Genomic DNA, 18,765 nt, shown 5'->3' with positions numbered 1-18,765 from the left:
CTGCTTTGGGACGGACTCAGCCCTCTGAAATAAATGTTTGGCTGTGTCTGATGCTTTGTTGCTAATATTGTGCTGCAAAACAACTGATTGCTATGACATTAGTCACTGCAAAACACTGACCACAACATTCCATACTGCAAATGTCAAAAATATTTCAAATGTCTTTCTTCTGAATAGTCAGTCTGACACTGAACAGCAGATTATTACAGTGCTCCATTCACTGTCCACAGCAAGACATGTTCAGACTTATGTTATCGGGAAAAACGTGGAAAACGTGTGCATGCTAACCCCAAATTTCCTTACAAAACACTTTGACCATCACAGGCTGTTGAAGACAATGTGCTACTTTTATGAAAACAAAATAAAACAAAACAAAACCTGTCAAACTTTGTTGTACCAATAATCAGGGTAAAGGTGACTGCATTGTGCCTTCTATCAACAACCAATGGCAGATTTTAGCTAATATAAGCTAACTTTAGCTACAGCAGATATTGCTGTGCACTGCTGCAGAGTTTTGTTGCTCCAACAATGAAATTAGAAGTAAAATCAGTCAGTCACTTTTACTTTTTGTGGCTCGTGTAGGCTGACAGGGAAACTCACATCAGCCGTGGATCATGTGACTGGATGATAACTGATCAAAGGTTTAATCGTAATCATGTGTCAATGTAAAGATAAAACCACACCATGAAGTTCTCATTTTTTCTTGTCTAAATCAGGGTTTTACTTTTAGTTTTTCTATAAACTGTTACAGTTTAGAGGAAACAAACTGAACCTTTGTGTGTTCTTTTAAACATATAACATGGCGACAGAATGATTTCTTCACACCTTTTCAGACTTTTGTTCATGCTGTTTTAGTCTTTTTTTGTTGTTTAAAAGTATTTTGAGATTACGGAGTACTTACATGCAAACCTAATTCTGTTTTTATTGATTTGAGACAGAGAGATATTAGTACATGTATTGATTTTTGACAAAAGACATTTGAGGATGCCTATCAGTACTAAAATGAAATGAATATTTTCTTTATGCACCACTACCTGTTCAACATCTTGATGTTTATTTTTGATGTTTATTTTGGATTTTTAGCCACTGAAAAAACTGCCAAACAGCTGCAGTTATTCTGCTTTTCCGTCTGTGCCCTCCCTGCTGTGTTGTGTCCAGAAATCACCAGTGGATAAAAACAGCCGTTATGTAACGTCTTCTTCCTTGTTTTGTTTTTTTCTTAAGTTGATGAGGTTCCTGTGCATGTTGCCTCGCCTGGGAACAAGACAAATCTGCGAGCTCATGTTTTATTGGCTCTGGCAGATGCATCTGGTACCCCTCCCATTCTGGTCCATGTTGGGCCAATCACAACTGTGAACAACACTCATTAAAACTTAACACAACTGTACCTACAGGTCGATTTAAAACCATGATTTCAACCTACTCTGGTCTTGAATGTAACTGTTTTTAACTGTGTTCTGTTTGTTTTCTCTTAATTATCTTTGTATGTATTTATTCTGTACTCCTGCAGATGAAGGAATGCCACTGGTGATTCTTCATGATTTAAATAAAGGTTGAATGAATGAATGAATGAATGAGATCATCAGTGGCAAAAAACAAGCACTTTCAGTGGACGTATTTTGATGGGATTGCATTGTAGCCACTGCTCCATAGCTGCTGCCTGAGGTGATCTACTGGACCAGTCCCAAAACTTGCACCTATTCTTCATGTAGGCACCAAAATACGTAAGTATGCATGTTCACAGAAAGACAAAAACCATCACAGCTCATCTCTGCTGCCTCAGTCTGTTCACATTTTTCCTTCACTCGGCACTACATCACATGTTTCATTGCTGGATGAGTTAATGCAGTTGCATCCAGAGGCATTCTGGTCTGTGCCTGTTGATAACGCTTCTTGGAAATCCAAAACTAACTGAGTACCAGAATAATTTGCATTTGGGAATGGGTCTGGTGAGGGCAGCTACATGTTGCTGGCTATCGCTGCTCACTCTGACCTACCCAGTTCTTGTATGCATCCCAAGCATAACACACATTGCTTCATTTGTGCCTACCAGACAGTGAGTTACTACAGCCACGGCTAAAACTCACCATCATTTTTGTTGATTTTTCATCAATATTTTGCACAAAATGTCGAATATAGCTCAATCCAACCACAACCTGCAGCCTGTGAAGTGACCACAGAGATGAATCCAACTTTTCCTAATGTGAAACAACCCCCCCAAACATCACGAGCATCGTAGGATTTACTTTGTACGAACCGCACAGAAACGCCATCCACCCTCTGCAGTCAAGGAGATTTACTTTTCAATTCCTTAACTCATTGGGAACATTCCATACCCACTCGTCAGATGTAACGCCTGTGTCACACTTCGAGCGCTGCGACCAACAGAGCGCGTTACTTTCTGTGAGACGCTGTCAGTGATGTTAGGATCAGATGCTGAGAGTCCGTTTATTTTCGGCCAAAAGCTCACAGAGGTCAGAAATTCATTCTGCCAGCTACGAACCATTTTACAGAGACACTTCACAGACATCTCCGGTTTGATCTGCAGCTTTGTTTATGCCATAAATGAAAGGCTTCATGAGGAGATATGTCTTTTATGCTGGTGGTGGAGGATTGCTTTTTCCTCTCTAACATCCCATAGATAGATGGAGATAAACTGAAACGTGGCACCTTATCAGTGAGTTGTCAAATCAGTGTTGTGGTTCTTTGCCTTTGCAACCGTGAGACATCCGTATACAGTTTGTAAATGCTACTTTTACGCTGTAACCGAGCTAATACATAAGAATAAAAGAGTGTAACTGTGCAGAGTAGCGAGATGAAAGGCTACACAGTACGACGTGACATTTAACACTCTCCGCTCTTTAGCCTGAGTGGCTCTGATTCTCACTGGACATTATTTTCCTACAGGGGATTTAATCTAACGGCATATCCAATCTAAAGTTAACTGCTAAGCGAGAACATATGGGGGCATATGTACAGCTGTTGACATACCACTCGTGTTTGTGTGTGTGAATGAGGGGTGTGTGGGGGTTTAGTTGTATGCTGCCAAGGCCGAGAAAATGGTTCATGGGAAAAGACTTTGTTTATCCTGATTCAGACAAAAAATAAAAGTGCCAACAGCTGTCACATTGGGCATTCTCCACGGACTGGCTAGCACAGATGTGTGTACAGTGTGTGTGTGTGTGTGTGTGTGTGTGTGTGTGTGTGTGTGTGTGTGTGTGTGTATATGCTTCAAAACCAACTTCTGTCATAGCCATTTGCAGTTAGGCTTCAACAGAGCCCAATAATAAATGCACTAAACTGCATTTGATTAATCAGATTATTCAGACGGTAAATGAGGAAACGTTCAGCGACAGTGCGAGGAGACCTGTTAAATCTTCAGGAACACAAAGCAGCTCAGACTGGCAGCAGCAAATGCAGTTAGCATTGATTCGTGGGTAGAAGAAAAGCACAACATAAAGTCCAAATCTCCCTGTCTTCAAACCATCAGCCACACAACTTTCAGAATCTACCTCCTCAGCCACGTGAACCCTCAGCACAGCGGTCGGCTGATGAGTTCAAGGTCAAAAGCCCATTTTCAAACAACCAAGGTGATCTTTATGTCAAGTCATCAGCCTTTAAATCAGATGACAACCATCATAACTGAGAATTGATGTCAGTGTCTGGAGTGCCACGAGCTGCAGTACCTCAAATGACCACTAAGCCTCGACCCTAAGTAGACTTAGCAAAAATATCCTCGAGTGAGGTTTCTAAAGACATTTTGACATCAGACCCAGAGCTTAATAAAGCTTTGAAAACCCACTTTTAAACATGTAAGAAAAGTTACATTACCTTGATAAAGTACTTAAAATACTTACATTATGAATTACATCTTGAACAAGCTGGCTGTAACCTGTAACATTTCGAAAGTCACCCTCCCAACGCTGCTTACACCGCAGGATTGTTGAGTAAAAACTGTCACTTTAAGGTCAACAAGCCTCTTTGTCTGACACTGGAAGCTGTGCTGCTGGTGCACTCTGGCCACAGCTTGGAGGACTCAAAGAAAACAAAATATGCCATTTAACTCAAATGCGCAGTCAAGTTTTCCACAAGAAGTCTCAATAATCAATTTCACTAAATCTAATCTGTGGCTTGGTGGCCGCAAAGCTCTAGTCAGGAAACCCAGAATCCTCATTTAGCCAGAATGACACACACACATTGGCTAAACGAGGCAGCCTCTGCTTCTTTTTTGCTTGCTTGAAGAATTGACTTTTTAAATGACAGATGGCGGACTTGGATTTCATTTTGAGTTTCCAAACATTTGAAACAATCAGGTTAAATCTCGGGGGGACCAGGAGTGACTCTTCCCTCTTCATATAAGATTCATTCTGATCTATAAACCCCTTCAGTTTTATAGCTAATGAGTTGATAATGGCAGCGTTTTTCAGGAAGGTTATGGGGTCTCCTGGGTGGCAGAATATAGTGTTTCCATTAAGCGAGCTCTCTTGGCCTCCTCTCTTTGTCTCCTCACCCTCCATCTCTCCAGGGAGGCACTCCATAAGTTCCCAAGTGGCTTATTTACTTGTAAGGCAGTGCGGTGTCCCCTCAGCAGCCCTCCAGCCAGAGCTGACAGCTGATTGGCTTGTGGCGTTGCATTCAAGTCCTCTTATCATGCTTAAGTGGAGCTGCTCGGTAAGACCTAAGATACACTTCCCGTGAGCCAGAGGAAGACGTGGAGGTGAAAGGAGGGGCAAAACCGAGAGATTAAAGTATTCTGATGTGAGTGGAAAAAGTGAAAACAGGCAAATGGACGGAGAGAAACAAAAGAGGAGGGGACACCTTTTTAATAGAGGTGTAAGTAGTGTGTTAGAAAAAGAAAGGACCCTTTGTTTTTTGGTTAAGTTCCATCATAACTTCTATTTTCTTGCATGACTTGAAAAGCCAATAAAGATTCTTTGTTGAAAAACATGGAGAGACATAATGAAAGTCAGGGTCGTCTTTGAGGCTTTGACGTTTTCGTGTGAAATGATGTGGAAAACAGAAGCCAAACGTGTGTCCATTATACCGAAAAACAAGCAAAAACTGGAAACAATGAGCCATAAATATGTATTGTTTAAAAATTATGAGCACATACGTGTGTGGACGTACTGTATTTTTTGAGATGTGCAGCCTCCCTACAGACGATGATTTATAGGCTGTCGTCACAGGCGTGTCAAAGACAGAGATTAGAGTCCTCTCCGGTCCAACCATCAATACTGTGAATGGGGACCGGAGTGCCCTGTCTGCAGATAAACAGGGGGACGCCAGCCTGGAACTGATTGCCAAAGTGCCACATCTGTCATAAAGCTAACCAGAAGGTGATCGCACAGGACACTGGGGGACGATGTGATGTTGTTTTGTTCTGGCCTGCAGTCAGAGGATCCATGCAGATGTTTATCCATCTATCCATTCATGCATCTTTTAGTTTACTCCTCTAGTAAAGTTCGCCTCGCCCACATGCTGGTTTAAGCAGCACTCTGCTTCTCATTCAGCGAGTTGCAGATATTCACACCCAGGAGCTTTGCGGTACAATTAGTTTGTCTTCTGTTGGCTACTGAGCAGCTGCACTCGAGCAGGTGGTGGCTAAGTGCTTTTCTAAAGCACACTCAAAGGGTCTTATTTTTTCCAGGGAAGTAATAGATATTTACTCTCCCTATCCGGATTCTTTCAGCCAGTTTATAGATCCAAATTCACAACTTTCTTTAACACCACAAAGTTAGCAGTTCTGACCATTCAGTCGACTGATGTGTGGAAACGAGCTGAAAATGTAAAAATGTGTTGCTTTGCTGGGTGCAGAGTGGCGATGCTGTGTCTGAAGTACCACATTATAATAAGGTGCCATTTGTAAAGGGTTTAGAAGTTGTCACCAATCAGTTTGAAGCCACTAAGAAGAACAACTTGTTCGATGCCAAGCTCTGAACAATCTATTTATCCTGCTCCAACATCTCACTTGCTTTGTCTTTTCGCTCTTTAGTTCATCAGATAGACCCCTCAGTTGGACTATGTGACCTTATGGGAAAAGGTTGCAGAGCAGCTGGACCAAAATAATTTATTGAAAACTTATTAACATTTCCAGCTGCGCACTTGAATCATTGCACAAACTCTTTGTTAATGACCTCTTAGCATTTGTAATCATGAATGACTGGCTCACATTTGCTGTTGGATTATTAGAAAGTGAGAAACTTTTCAGCAGATATTTTTCACAGTCTGGTAACGCAAAAACAGTTCTTCATAAATACTATGAAGCACTTGTTTAACCATAATTAAAACCATTAGTTATAAACCCTTTGTAAAGGCTGACTCATAAGAAAGTGGTACCCTGTGTAAGAAAGATTCTACCAATGAGAGAGCACCGTGTCATCAGTGTCACATCACTGTGTGGCCTAACAAGCCAGTCATTAAAAATCTCAGTATTTCTGTGTTTCACAGGCTGAGGTGACGGTAGCAACAGCATTTCTGTTGTTTTGATTGACTGATTAGCCGGCCAGTTTAGTGGCCTATTTTTCAACCAAATAACTGAAAATTGACTCTGCGCTGATAATGTGATGCATGCATCTTCACACTGGTCCAGTTAAGTACTGTACCTGCGAGGGAACATTGGCCAAAACATATGAAAATAGCAAGAGAACAACCTATTTTGAATTCTGAAACGAACAACAATACTAAAGAACACCAACAGAGGTGACGAATTGCACCATTGTGCTCCTTCCTCTGGGCTCTACAATAGCACTCCATTATAAAGATTTTCCAACAGTACAGAAGCACAGACAGAAGCACAGAGAGCGTCAATAAAACTAAAGTCGGTGTGAGCAGACAAACAATAAGACCCCTGAGGCACCGAACTGAACGCTCACAAGAACTGAACAGGTACAGTAAGAGTTTAATGTCTTGTTCCAGGAACCTGTGAATTTGGGATTCAAACCTGTAACCTTCTCACTAGTGGAGTATTTTCACTCTATTCTCAGGCAGTACCATTTCCCAGGAGTCATTGGATTGACATTCACAGCAGAGAGAGTAGTCAATGATGTCAACAGCCCTCAAATGGCAGACCAGTGGCAGGAAGTATACCTGATGCAAAACAACAAAAGGATCAATGCACTTTATGCGTTTAAAAACAGTACCTTATATCGGGCGCGACGCGATTGACATTTTTGGTTAAAATTACATGCCATTTGGACAAATGCCTCTGTGGAGATAACAGTTTTACAAGGAAATACAACAAGAGGAAAAAAACATCACCTGCGGAGCCTTGTTGATTGACTTTTGCTGTCAGCGTCCTCTAAAGATAAAGTTTCCTGCATTCTGTCCTTTCCAGCTGAGTTATGCTGCCACTGCTGACAGATAATTAAGAACTCTTGGCAGTTTGTTACTGTTGGTAATTGCTGTAGCAAGAGCAAGTTGTGACAAATTACACGGGACAAAACATAAATGGGCTGTGTAGGTGAACTCAGGTGAAAGCTGATTATTGATTCGTAAAACAAATACATCCACCTTTCTCTCTCATGAGATGGAGGGGAAAGTGAGCCAGGTTTTGGTATTAAGGTAATAAATGTGCACAATACAAGTTTCCCATCTTGGGTCTAGAATAAAACAGCAAGAGCTGCATGTCTAACAATAAAGGTAAAGAGGTTTTCCCTCTCTGGCTGTGTTACTGAGGAGCTGCAATAGCGTGTCTGAATTTGAAGTTTGGTTCATGTTTAGTGTTGCACAGAACACAGAACATACTGTAGGACCAGAATCGATAAAACCCCTCAACCCAATGCAATCCCAGCAGCACTGTTCTCTTTCTTCCTGTATTGCATTTTTACGGTTCAGAGGCCAATGCTGGTGAATGCCCAGGGACACATCTGTGTCTCTCTATTCCAGAGATTACAGCAAGTTGCTCTAGTCAAGTCACTGAAGGTTTAAACGCGAGATTTCTCCCCAATAGAACATTCTGACTTTAACAAGTGCAGCTACACAGTGTTCAGAAGCCAAACTCACCTCCATTGTTCATGTCCTTTTGTATCTGCAGAGCAGGTTCAGCATAAAAAGTCAAAAAAGAGTGACTTTCTATGAAATTTGGAGACTTTCATGGTCCCCAGAGAATAAGTTCTAATGACGTGATCCTCTGGTGAGTCCTACAGTGCCACCGTCACCAAAGTCATGATGGCTTACCACAATAACTAATGACAGAGGTTACCGCCAGCCTCAGCTAATCTCAGCTGATCATAATGCTAACATGCAAACATTAAAATGCTAACACGCTAAACGTGCTGTTGAATCATGTTTACTGCAATTTGTGACAAACTCAGCGCACATCTGAGCCAAGCATTATGAAGTGTGGCTTAAAAGCATACTGCCCAAAAGTCAGAGCCCAGAAATAAAAATAACACAGGCAGAGGGAATACTTTTGTATGAATCTATATATTGTTTTTTAGGAAATGCCTGCATAGTAAACAGATAAAATAATGACCTGACTTTAGGGCTGCCACTCAAAGGAGGAAAAATAATGATTGGATCTATAATTATCTGTCTGAATATATAATGCACATATATAAGCACAACAGGCTAAAATACACCCATCGTCATATGAACTGCATTTATATAGCTCTTTTATCCAAAGTGCTGAACACTGTGTGTCACACTGGGTCTCCACTGACCACTGTGCAGAGAATTAACAACTGACTCAGGTAAGGCTTTTGCCTCACTAGCAGGAAAGAAGCAAGAGCAGCAAACTTGTCTGTCACTTTTTCATCCATGTACATTTTTATTTTGGGCCTCACAGGGCTGTGAGCATGACTAGCTTGTTATACCTTTCTAGGGCCTCATGTATAAAAATGTTCTCAGATTTATATTTTAATTTGATCATTTCTGACTGTGTGCTTATGTTCGATTAATAAAAGACGCTAACTAGAACAGAACCTTGTTTAAGCAGGTTTTAGGAATCACATTTGTAATTAAGGCACCTGTGATCCATAAAACCTGCCTTGTGATTTCTATTTATATGCAGCCAGCACAAATGAGGGTGTAGACAGGAATAACCATAACCACAAAACTGAAGCCAGGCAACATGAATTATTCGGTGCACTAAATAGCAGTTTGACTAACAGAACTGAACATGCAAGCTGCATAAACACTTTTGTTTCTAAATAAACAAAGAAATGCATGACCTTTATATGAATATGCTAAGATCATTGTCCTATTGGTGAGTAAGAATATCCTACACCTTCACATGTGAACGATTAACAGGTCATTGAAATTCTGTCATTTTGTTCAACCATTATTTCAAGTTTAGTCGCTAAAATTGAGCTTCTTCTTCTTCTTCTTCTTCTTCTTCTTCTTCTTCTTCTTCTTCTTCTTCTTCTTCTTCTTCTTCTTCTTCAATGCTTCTCCTAAAAACTAAACTGAATGTTTGGTCTTTATATGCAAACCAGGGAACTGGGGGTGTGTTTGAAGCCACGTATAATACTACATTGTGGGGATGGTCAGGAGTATCGTTGCATGTGTGCACAATGTCAGCATGATTGCATGAGTAAAAAAAAAAAAAAAAAAAAGTGAGAACAGACGTTCATGCGGTTTTATAAATCTGACAAAAGACTGCATATGCATGTTTCCTGTTATGTGTGCACAGATTTCTCCACCTAAATATACACTTTCATGCATTTGACACAGGTGTCTGGTGATGCACAGGAGGTGATGCATTTTATGGACTTGCAGAAGCGGTTTGCAGTAAACAGAAGATGAACTATGGTGCACCGTCTGATTGACAGATGATCTTTAGAGAGCACAGTCCGAAAACACCGCAGCACTTAGTATTTGAAACACTGACGGGAAAAAAGATTTAAAAAATGACGGCAGAAGAGAAAAAAAAACACCAGTATCAGAAAACTTGGAAAGGTCAGCCTCTACACTTTATCCCCATTTACATTGCAATTGACCAATTGGAGACTCTCATGTTACCACTGCAGCAAGAGGGAGAAGAACATTAGCTATCGCGCATTGGAATGCTTGTGCAACATATTTGGCTCTGCCGCGGCTCAGCAGTGAAGTCATGATCACAGTTCAAGGTTGTGTTGAAACACCACAGCTGGATTGTGTTTCATATTTCTCGAGAGGACAACAGGGATGTGATATCTGATGTCATTCGAGAGGAGAAAGGGAGGTGTGGGGGGCACGAGAGATGAGTGAACTGAAGCTGAAGTATGTAGTAGGTGATATACCCAAATGGGGAGTGCAAAGACTGGATGATGCATGCATAACTGCATGATGGGATGTGAGAAAACTTCCTGACATGGGAAAAAGGCGAGCAGTGCATAAGAGTGCATATGGAAAATAGATTTCCTGGACTCTCATCATTAACTTGGGATACATTCTTTTGAACTCCAGTCGGGGCGAGACAGTCGAACAGAAAACACCGGCGTAGATTTCCTTAATGATCCGCATTAACATTTTGCTGTTAATGTTAAAAAAAGTTCCTCCCTCAGTGTGAGTTTCTTTTTTTGTTTCAGACTGCAGGATTAAGAGGTTTCTCCTCTCTGGGCTGAGAAAAGTCAGTCCAGCCTTCGATCTTTTCCAGTCCAGCTGGATAAAGTTTAAGATACACGGTGCTTAAGCTCAAAACAAGGTTGTTTTTTTTGTTGTTTCTGAAAAGCTGACATTTTAAAGACAGGATTTTTACTCCCGGAAGGTTGTTCCCACTGAGAAGAACATGTAGCTGCAATTTTGCTGTTTTTCTGTCTCCAAACCGAAGTTAGAAGTTTACTGACAGTTACATATTCATTGTGTTTGATGACCCTTGGACCCCTGAAAGCTATTAAAACCCAATATCAGGACAACACGTCTTTTCTGAGCAGCGCTCATTTTGTTGCTCTTTCTTTGTGCACCTGGCACCGGTGGCATACTGTGTCTTTGCCTTGCTGCTTTTAATCACTCTGACTTGGGTTCTTACTATTCCAAGGCTTCACTTTGTCCTTGTGATGTGATGAAAAGCCTACAGGGGGGGGACCCGACCAAGTGTAGTGAGCCGGGCTTTGATCAAACCCCAGCTCAAAAGCTTGATGCACTCATAAAAGGGCTGATGATTCCTTGTTTAGACCAGCGTTTAGCCGATGGCAAATCCAGATGTTTGCTGGGTGTCCCGCAGAGCGGCACCGTGACCCCGGGGGAACCTGTAAATCCAGGCGAGCGGTGATTACATGTATCGCAGTCTGTGAATCAGCCTCGTAAGCTGTTGCCCTCCTGACACAAAGTTCCACTCATTTGGAAAATATCAAAGCAGGTCTTTTCTGTACTGGTGGAGTTGGATGATGGGGCTGTAGCACGTGCTGATTGCAACACATATCATGTGGAAAGATCACTGCGCCACATGTATGCAGTGACCAGGAGCCGCCCTCCACACACGGTGTGACCTGACTGAGAAAGACTAACAAGCGTTTCCAAGCCGAGCAGCAGAGCAAGGACACAGCAATGATTATAAATCAGTCAAATTGAATGTGATGATATGACGATGACAAAGTGTGAACATTCAATTATTTAAGCTATTCATCTGAGGGGAATGTGTGAGGACTTCGATCACAGCGAGTATCACCAACCAAACAATAACTCCCTTTCATTCGGCTGTATTGCAATAGAAAATCTGAATATACTGTGTCTCTGTTGAAGGTGGAGGTGATGAAGGAGTCACAGAGTGAAATTCCACCTAAAAAATTCAGTTTATCTTAAACTAAACATTAAAGCTGAAATGTATAACTTCCTGCATCTTGCTGCTCACCCCAGCTGCGATAGGAAACTAGAATAAAATTCAAGCTGTAATAAAAGTGGAAAGTTGTGTGTTTGACACTAGTTTGAGCTGGATTCATGCGTGCTTATTGGCTGAGGAGCGCTCCATCATTAAAACAGACACACCTCTCCTCCAGTTGTGTGGACTTCTGACCAGTGGTGCTATTCAACTGTTACTCCCAGGGTACAGACTTTATATCTTTCCCACTGTGTTATTATGATCACTGGCCCCCAGGTGCTCTGACAAGCTCCCCCTCCAGGCCCAGCTCCTGGAGGGGATCCTGCTCTCCCTAATCTGGATATGGTAGCTTGCTTCCAAAGGTGCAGCTCTGTTAGGATTCGGGGTGGAATCGCAGCCCCAGGTGAAGGATTTCAGGTAGATCTTGCTGATGAGGGTGTATAATGGGGCGGATCAGTGACCACATTTGCAAGCACACTGTTATTTTAACAGGATATTCTGTTTGGATATTTCAAATTGGGCCTTTTTCTGGATGTAGTATTTTCTGATTAATACATCACACTCAGTACATGCATCTAAATTGGGGTTTTACCACAGTTTGCTTCACACAGCCTCTTGTCTGTTTACATCCAGCTCTGTGCATTGCAAACAAATCAACTCAGCCGACAGTTTGAAAGGCTGGAGACGCATTCACAAAAGAAAAGCATGCAATAACAGCAAAAACAGGAATATTTGTGCCTGCCAGAGGAGAGGTGACAGAGAAGACACTGTACCATACTGTCATGATGAATATGGAGCTGAGCCTGAAGGTGAAGCTTTACCTGCTGATCACAGATGAACATGTAATGACTGAAAGAAGATGATCGCAGATTCAAGCGACCAACGTGAGCTTGTTTGGTGTCTGTGTTTAAAGGAGCTAGCTGTTTGTCAGCTAGGCGGCTCAGGAATCTGATCAGGAGGCTTTCTGTGGAGGTTTTCTGGGAACACCAAACTGGAAAGAGACCCCAGGCAAACCCAGAACGCATTCAATATGCCTTTATTCGCCCCGCGAGGGGAAATTCCATCAGAGGCAAACTTGTTCACTGGGGACCCCCGGGCTCCCCCAGGAGAAGCTGGTGGGCCGGGTCATGAAGAAAGATATGAAGGATACCTTTCAAAGCCTGCTGCAACTGCGATCTGGACCCAGGTAAGTGGCAAAAAACAGATGGATGTGTGGAACAAGGGAAAGTAGCAGGACAGATTGAGTATAAGACATGTCACAGTCAGTATACAGACTATTTTCTTGTCACTCAAAAGGAGAAATCTGCCAGCGGGGTGCAGGGATATTTTTCTGAATCTGTCTTGAAACAAGTCAAAATAACCATTGAGAAGTTGTATAATCTGTTTTTAAAGACGTAAAACTGAACCAAAACTGGGTTCTTCCTCTTGCTTTAGTATTTTGTGTAGTCAGGTCTCGGCATAATTAGGAAAACATTGAGTCCCACAGTTTAAATTTGTAGAAATGTTTTGATTATGTTTCGTCTCATTCTGAAAAAACAATAACAACAAGTGGCTGTTGTGCAGAGGGTCCCGTTAGAACCACGATCACCTCCGAACCGTCTCATTCATCACCGTGACATTTGTGTCAAACTGATCCGAGTGGCAGTTGCTCATTATCCCAGCATGCAACATGCCATTTGAAGATAAGAGACAATTATACAGTGCACACAACAGCTTATTGAAGATCTCTCTAAGACCCTGAAAGAGCCATTTCTGTCTCATCTGTATGCCTTCTGAGCAGCTATTAATATCTCATCACCTGCCAAGTGATATGTTTACATTAATTAAAGGAGCTATTAACACCAGGAATGAACCGTATCACATGAGGTAGATTCTTTGTCGACTTCAGCCTCGTCCTAATGTCGTCTCCTCCACGTGACAGGCCCAGATGGTGAGGTCTTTTTAAAGATAGCATAGCTTTTCACTATTTATCTCGCTCTCACCGAGCCCGGGGAGCACTGTTGTCTCTCTGAAAAACTCACAGCACAGAGGCTTCACTTCACACCTTTTGTGAAACAAGCCACCCTCAGTGCCTTTGGCTACGGGAGCTGTTCATTACAGAGGAGTGAGACTGCGTGGCGAGAGAGCTCGCAACCTGTTTGACACATTTCTCTGTGGGTGTAATTGCATTTCCCGTTTCCCTGTTGTTTCATTTCGGAAAAATGCCAAAGCTCTCCCAATTAAACCCAGGGCGACGCTGTTCTGCAGTACATTCTCGCTCTGTCCTTCCCTCCCGCCAGCTCGCCCTCCTCTCCCTCCACCTCTCCTGTTGGCTCAAGTTGGTCAGTAATGCGTGGACAAGAGGGATCCAGACAAATTCCGTCACAGCTCACAGCCTCATGCATCCAAAAACCTCTCTGTGTTCAAGATGTTTTCCAAGGCACTGTTGGCAGTTAGCAAAATATTTGTCTCCAGATACTGGCCCGGAAAACCTGCAAATCTTGACCTACAAAAAGCAAAAGTGCCTCTTGTTTTTTTTTTTTTTATTTCTTTCTCATCCCTTTCCCAGATTGATGCGCCTGCGGCCCCGTGCACAAATCCAAATCAGATGACTTGGAATGTGCAATGTATCAGGATGCGCATTTAATTGTTATTGTGTCAGCTCTTTGATAACAATACGTTCCTTCAGGCTTTGGGAGACGAGTGAGCGCATATGAGATTAAGTTTTAATGAGTTGATTAAGATTTAATATTTGAATGCCTTAGATAAACTTCCTGTAAAAGTATTCATTCACATACACCATATGGACGGCCTCCATCACGGTGGAAGTTTGCAGTGTTACAGCCCACAGATTACACACTCCAGTGCTTAAATGCACGTCTGCAACAAATGTTTACAGACGGCCCGTCTTCCTTTTACAGAAAGTCACATTAATACCAGTAAGTGTGCTGCATGCTTGCTGCATATTGCCAGACCACAGCAATCACTCACCAGCAACATCCTCTGTAATCTAATGTGAATCACAGGTCAGTGACAGCTATTCGTACTCTTAATTTCCTGCAAAGATTTGATCACCTGGTTCTACTTGCTTATTCTGCAGCCAGAAGGTGAAAAACCTTCAAATCAGCCTCCTGGTTGCAGTCAGGTACAGTATATGAGGAATTTCAGAAAGCTACAGTGTCTCCCACTGTGCCAAAATGTCTGAAGCTAATTCCAAAAAATACATTATTGACATTAATACAGTGAGTTAGCTAATTAAAAGGGGGCTATAAGCTGTTTGTATCTAATTTTACTTGTTTACACAGAAATAGCAAAAGCCATTTATCTGGTGCGTCTATGAGCGAACAGTGGGCCTAACCATCTCAGAATGATTCATAAACACTCCCACACCTTAATAACAAGTGTGTGTTGTGTCCGTGGCCTGAATGCAGCATTATAGCTCAGACTGGTAAGAGGTCAAGGTTAGGAAGGTTAAGAAGCTCAACTAAAATCATTGGATACTTATATTTGTTACTTTAGTTCCTTTCTCCATAATTGTTTATACAACTTATTAGAAATACAAAAAGTTGTTGCAGGAAAATCAAAAAGTAGTTACAGGTCTGTCGTTTCAGACAAAGGCAGCATTACCTGCATGCCCAGTAAGATAATCACTGTATGAATATCCTGAAAAAGCTTTCTCAACAAATTTGGCTCTTATCTCGCAGTCGTTTGCCAGACCTTTAATTTTTTACAGCGCTGTGTGCCATGAGTGGAGGTGGGGAAGAGGTTATTCTGTGAGGATCCGCTGTGCACACAGGCATGCTGGACCAAGCTGCTTCTAATTAGTGAACACAAAGACACCCGCCACCCGAACACGTCCAGTCCAAGGGAAGTTTGGCATGCACGAATCTCGATGAAAAGCATTCCATCGCCAACGCTGTGGAGCTCTGGAAAAGAACCCAGCCTGAAAATTACTGGGCAGATGAGGATAAGGGACGAGGTCGCAGTGCTGCTAACGGTCCTGGTGTGTTCACTAGTCTATCAGGTGTGTGTGTGTGTGTGTGTGTGTGTGTGTGTGTGTGTGTGTGTGTGTGTGTGAGAGGATGTGCTGTGCAGGATTCTTTACTCTGAACGCTCCCCTCTGGGTGTCAGGGGGTGGTCCTACAGCTGCTGTACCTTTCAACAAAGCTCTTTAAAGACGGCTGCCATGTAATTGGCAGGAACTGGATGTAAGACAGTCAGAATAAATGAATAATTTAACTCCACGGGAGCAGGCGGGCTGTCGCATGGTTGCCAACGCTGATTGACATGTTAATAGCATTTTTTATCACAAAGACAAACAGTCAAATTTGTGGGTGTTATTTATTTATGCATTTTAAATGTGGAAAAAGCGGAAAAACCTGATCCAGGTGAAACTGTGATCTTAAAAATATCCAGCCTTGGGATGACGAGGTGAGTCTGAGGTGCTGATGGATGGGTTGGTTGGTAGAATCACTCTAAATGAATAACAAGATTGAGGAAAAACGTTTTTGTTTTACAAACTTGATTTTTTGTTTCTTGAATTTTTTTTTATCCGAGATTTAAATATATCCAAATGAAACTTCATTCTTTGGTTACCTGTCAATTTGCACGCATGCAACCAGGTTAAAAACCAGTGAGAATCTGATGCATAATCAGCACCTTGTTGCTTTTTACAGAATATAGAGGGAATGTTTTCTGAGCAGTGCTCATTGCAAGTTGAAAAAAAATCCACGTGTCAAAGATTCAGCTACAAAAAAAGGAAAAACCCTCATCATCATTCGAAGGAACTGCCACAATGTCATGCCCTTGAGAGACAGAAATGATTACCGCATGTGCCCCCCGCATCATCGGCAGGCATTTGCTGACAATAGCAGGAACCAAAGACCTTGCAGACGGCAGGAGTGGTTTTTGACTCTACTGTTCCATTACCGCGTGGCACGTGTCCAATCCCACAACGCGGCACACGGCCGTCCACAAAGAGAGGCCTCTGTTTACAATGCAGGGATATGTAGCTAAGAGGATGTGTGCGGTACTTGTGGGAAGCAGCTCTGACCAATAGCTTTTGTGTGTGATTACGTTTTGTCAAAGTGCAGAAAAGTGTGGGAGTGTATCGTTTTGCTCCAATCAGACGGAGAGCTGGACCTTCCACGCAGCCAAGAGATGCCTTTCAGCAGAAGAGCGAGCCCACGAAGGCTGACACTAAACTGGATTATTGATAATACGCTGCATTAGATGTGGTACATGTCTGAGTTGTCAGTATGGCTTCACAGTATGGACGTGAGCCATTACATTATGAATATTAACACAAGACAAAAACTGTTAAATGATCTCACTGAAGGGTGGCCTGGTTAGAGAAACTGCACTCCATCTCCAGAGCTTTAAAGATACTTAACCCCCCCAGCTCAAACTCTCTTAAAGTGGTGAGTGTTGAAAATTTAAGACGCTTCTTCGCCACTTTTCTATGTTTTAATTGGTGCAGTCTGCCACACTAAGTTTTCTCTCCCTTTATCCTGACCACACGGGTCCGGTTCAGAAAATATTCATTGTATTACAAAGTGATATAAAACATTCATAAACAATCCCCGGCTGAACTCTGTGTCTTCACCGAGGAAGGCTGCTGAGCAGTGGTTCATAATGCATGCTGATGGATTGGGGTTCTTTTGTCTTTGAACTCTTCTAGCAAATCTGACTGAGCATACTAATACACTTCATTAACATATTTGGTTATGGAGAGCACATAAAACATAGCGGGCCAGCGTTCGCCGTCAGCACTCTTGAAGTCTTAGTGCTGAGATTTAGTGCTGTTATATCTAACAGCAGGTATTACCTTGTGGTTAAAAAATGGAGGGTCATTGCTTTTCATGACTGCAGGTGAAACCAGATCAACTGATCTCCGAGAGAGCATTAACTCCTCGTACCATCACTTATCAACACCACCCCTTGGCTGCTTTTCTACAAGGTCTAAACTCTTAAGCAGATGTGCAAAACTGTGACTGGACTCTATATGTGCAATGAATTAAGACCGGAGAGAGTAAAGGAAATTAAACTGGATTAAAAGTAGGTTAGAAAAGATCCTGGTAGGATCCTACAAGGCAGGACTGGCTGATGTGGTTGAAAGAAATCAGTGTGGCAAATGCTGGCACCTGGCGTTGCTGTCAGTGACCTATGTACCACAGTGTTTTCAGTACTGCACTTACACAAACTGCGGGGACTTGCAAAAGACAGCCATGGCCAAGATATCTTGACCCTCTAGTGGGTCAAAATCCGATTTTCATAACAGAACTCACAAGCCTCTCATGATTGTGTAAAGGATATTACTACATGGGCTCTGGAGCACTTTGTAAAAGTCGGTAAAAGCAGGTCATTTGCAAATGTTCTCCGATCTGTTTTTATTTATATTCCACACAGCGCCCCAACTTTTTTGGAATCAGGGTTGAACAACTGTTTTCAGTTATGAGGAAACTGATTTAGACAGAGTTTTGTAGAATGAGCACAGTGTAATCTTATATCACATTAAGATCCCATACAAATAGTAAAATTGGATTATCGTCCAGATTTAGTATGATTTAGAATTATGCTCATTGGAATAATCTGGATTGGCACTTATGAACAGTGATACTGAGAGAGTACAGAGAGAGCAGGAGCTGGTCGTAAAGACGGTGTAATAAGACAGTGTGAAACTGTAGCATTGTACGCTGTATTTCACCGCTCATACAGTCCACTCAGCAGTCTGAAGCTGTGGGTGATTTGGCAGCACATTGCAAAGCACAGCTGCAGGGGAAAGTGCAGTCAGTCACCAACAGAGAAGTGGTCAAGCACAAAATAAGAAGGTATACATTTAGCTTTTTGGACCAGTAGTTACATATATTGTGACTGAAGACCTTCACTGCTTTAATATATGGCCAGCCATGCTCTGCTCAGGAATACAGATTATATTGTGCTTTGGCCTCATATCAAAAACTCATTGCATAGGTCACAACGCTTGTTTCTAGTTGGCCGACAGCTGTCTGTTACAATCAGAAAACCTCGAACACAGTTCCACTATTTCT

Source organism: Chaetodon trifascialis, chromosome 5 (assembly GCF_039877785.1).
Source record: "Chaetodon trifascialis isolate fChaTrf1 chromosome 5, fChaTrf1.hap1, whole genome shotgun sequence".
Taxonomy (NCBI): Eukaryota; Metazoa; Chordata; class Actinopteri; order Chaetodontiformes; family Chaetodontidae; genus Chaetodon; species Chaetodon trifascialis.
Note: the sequence above shows the minus strand (reverse complement) of the source record.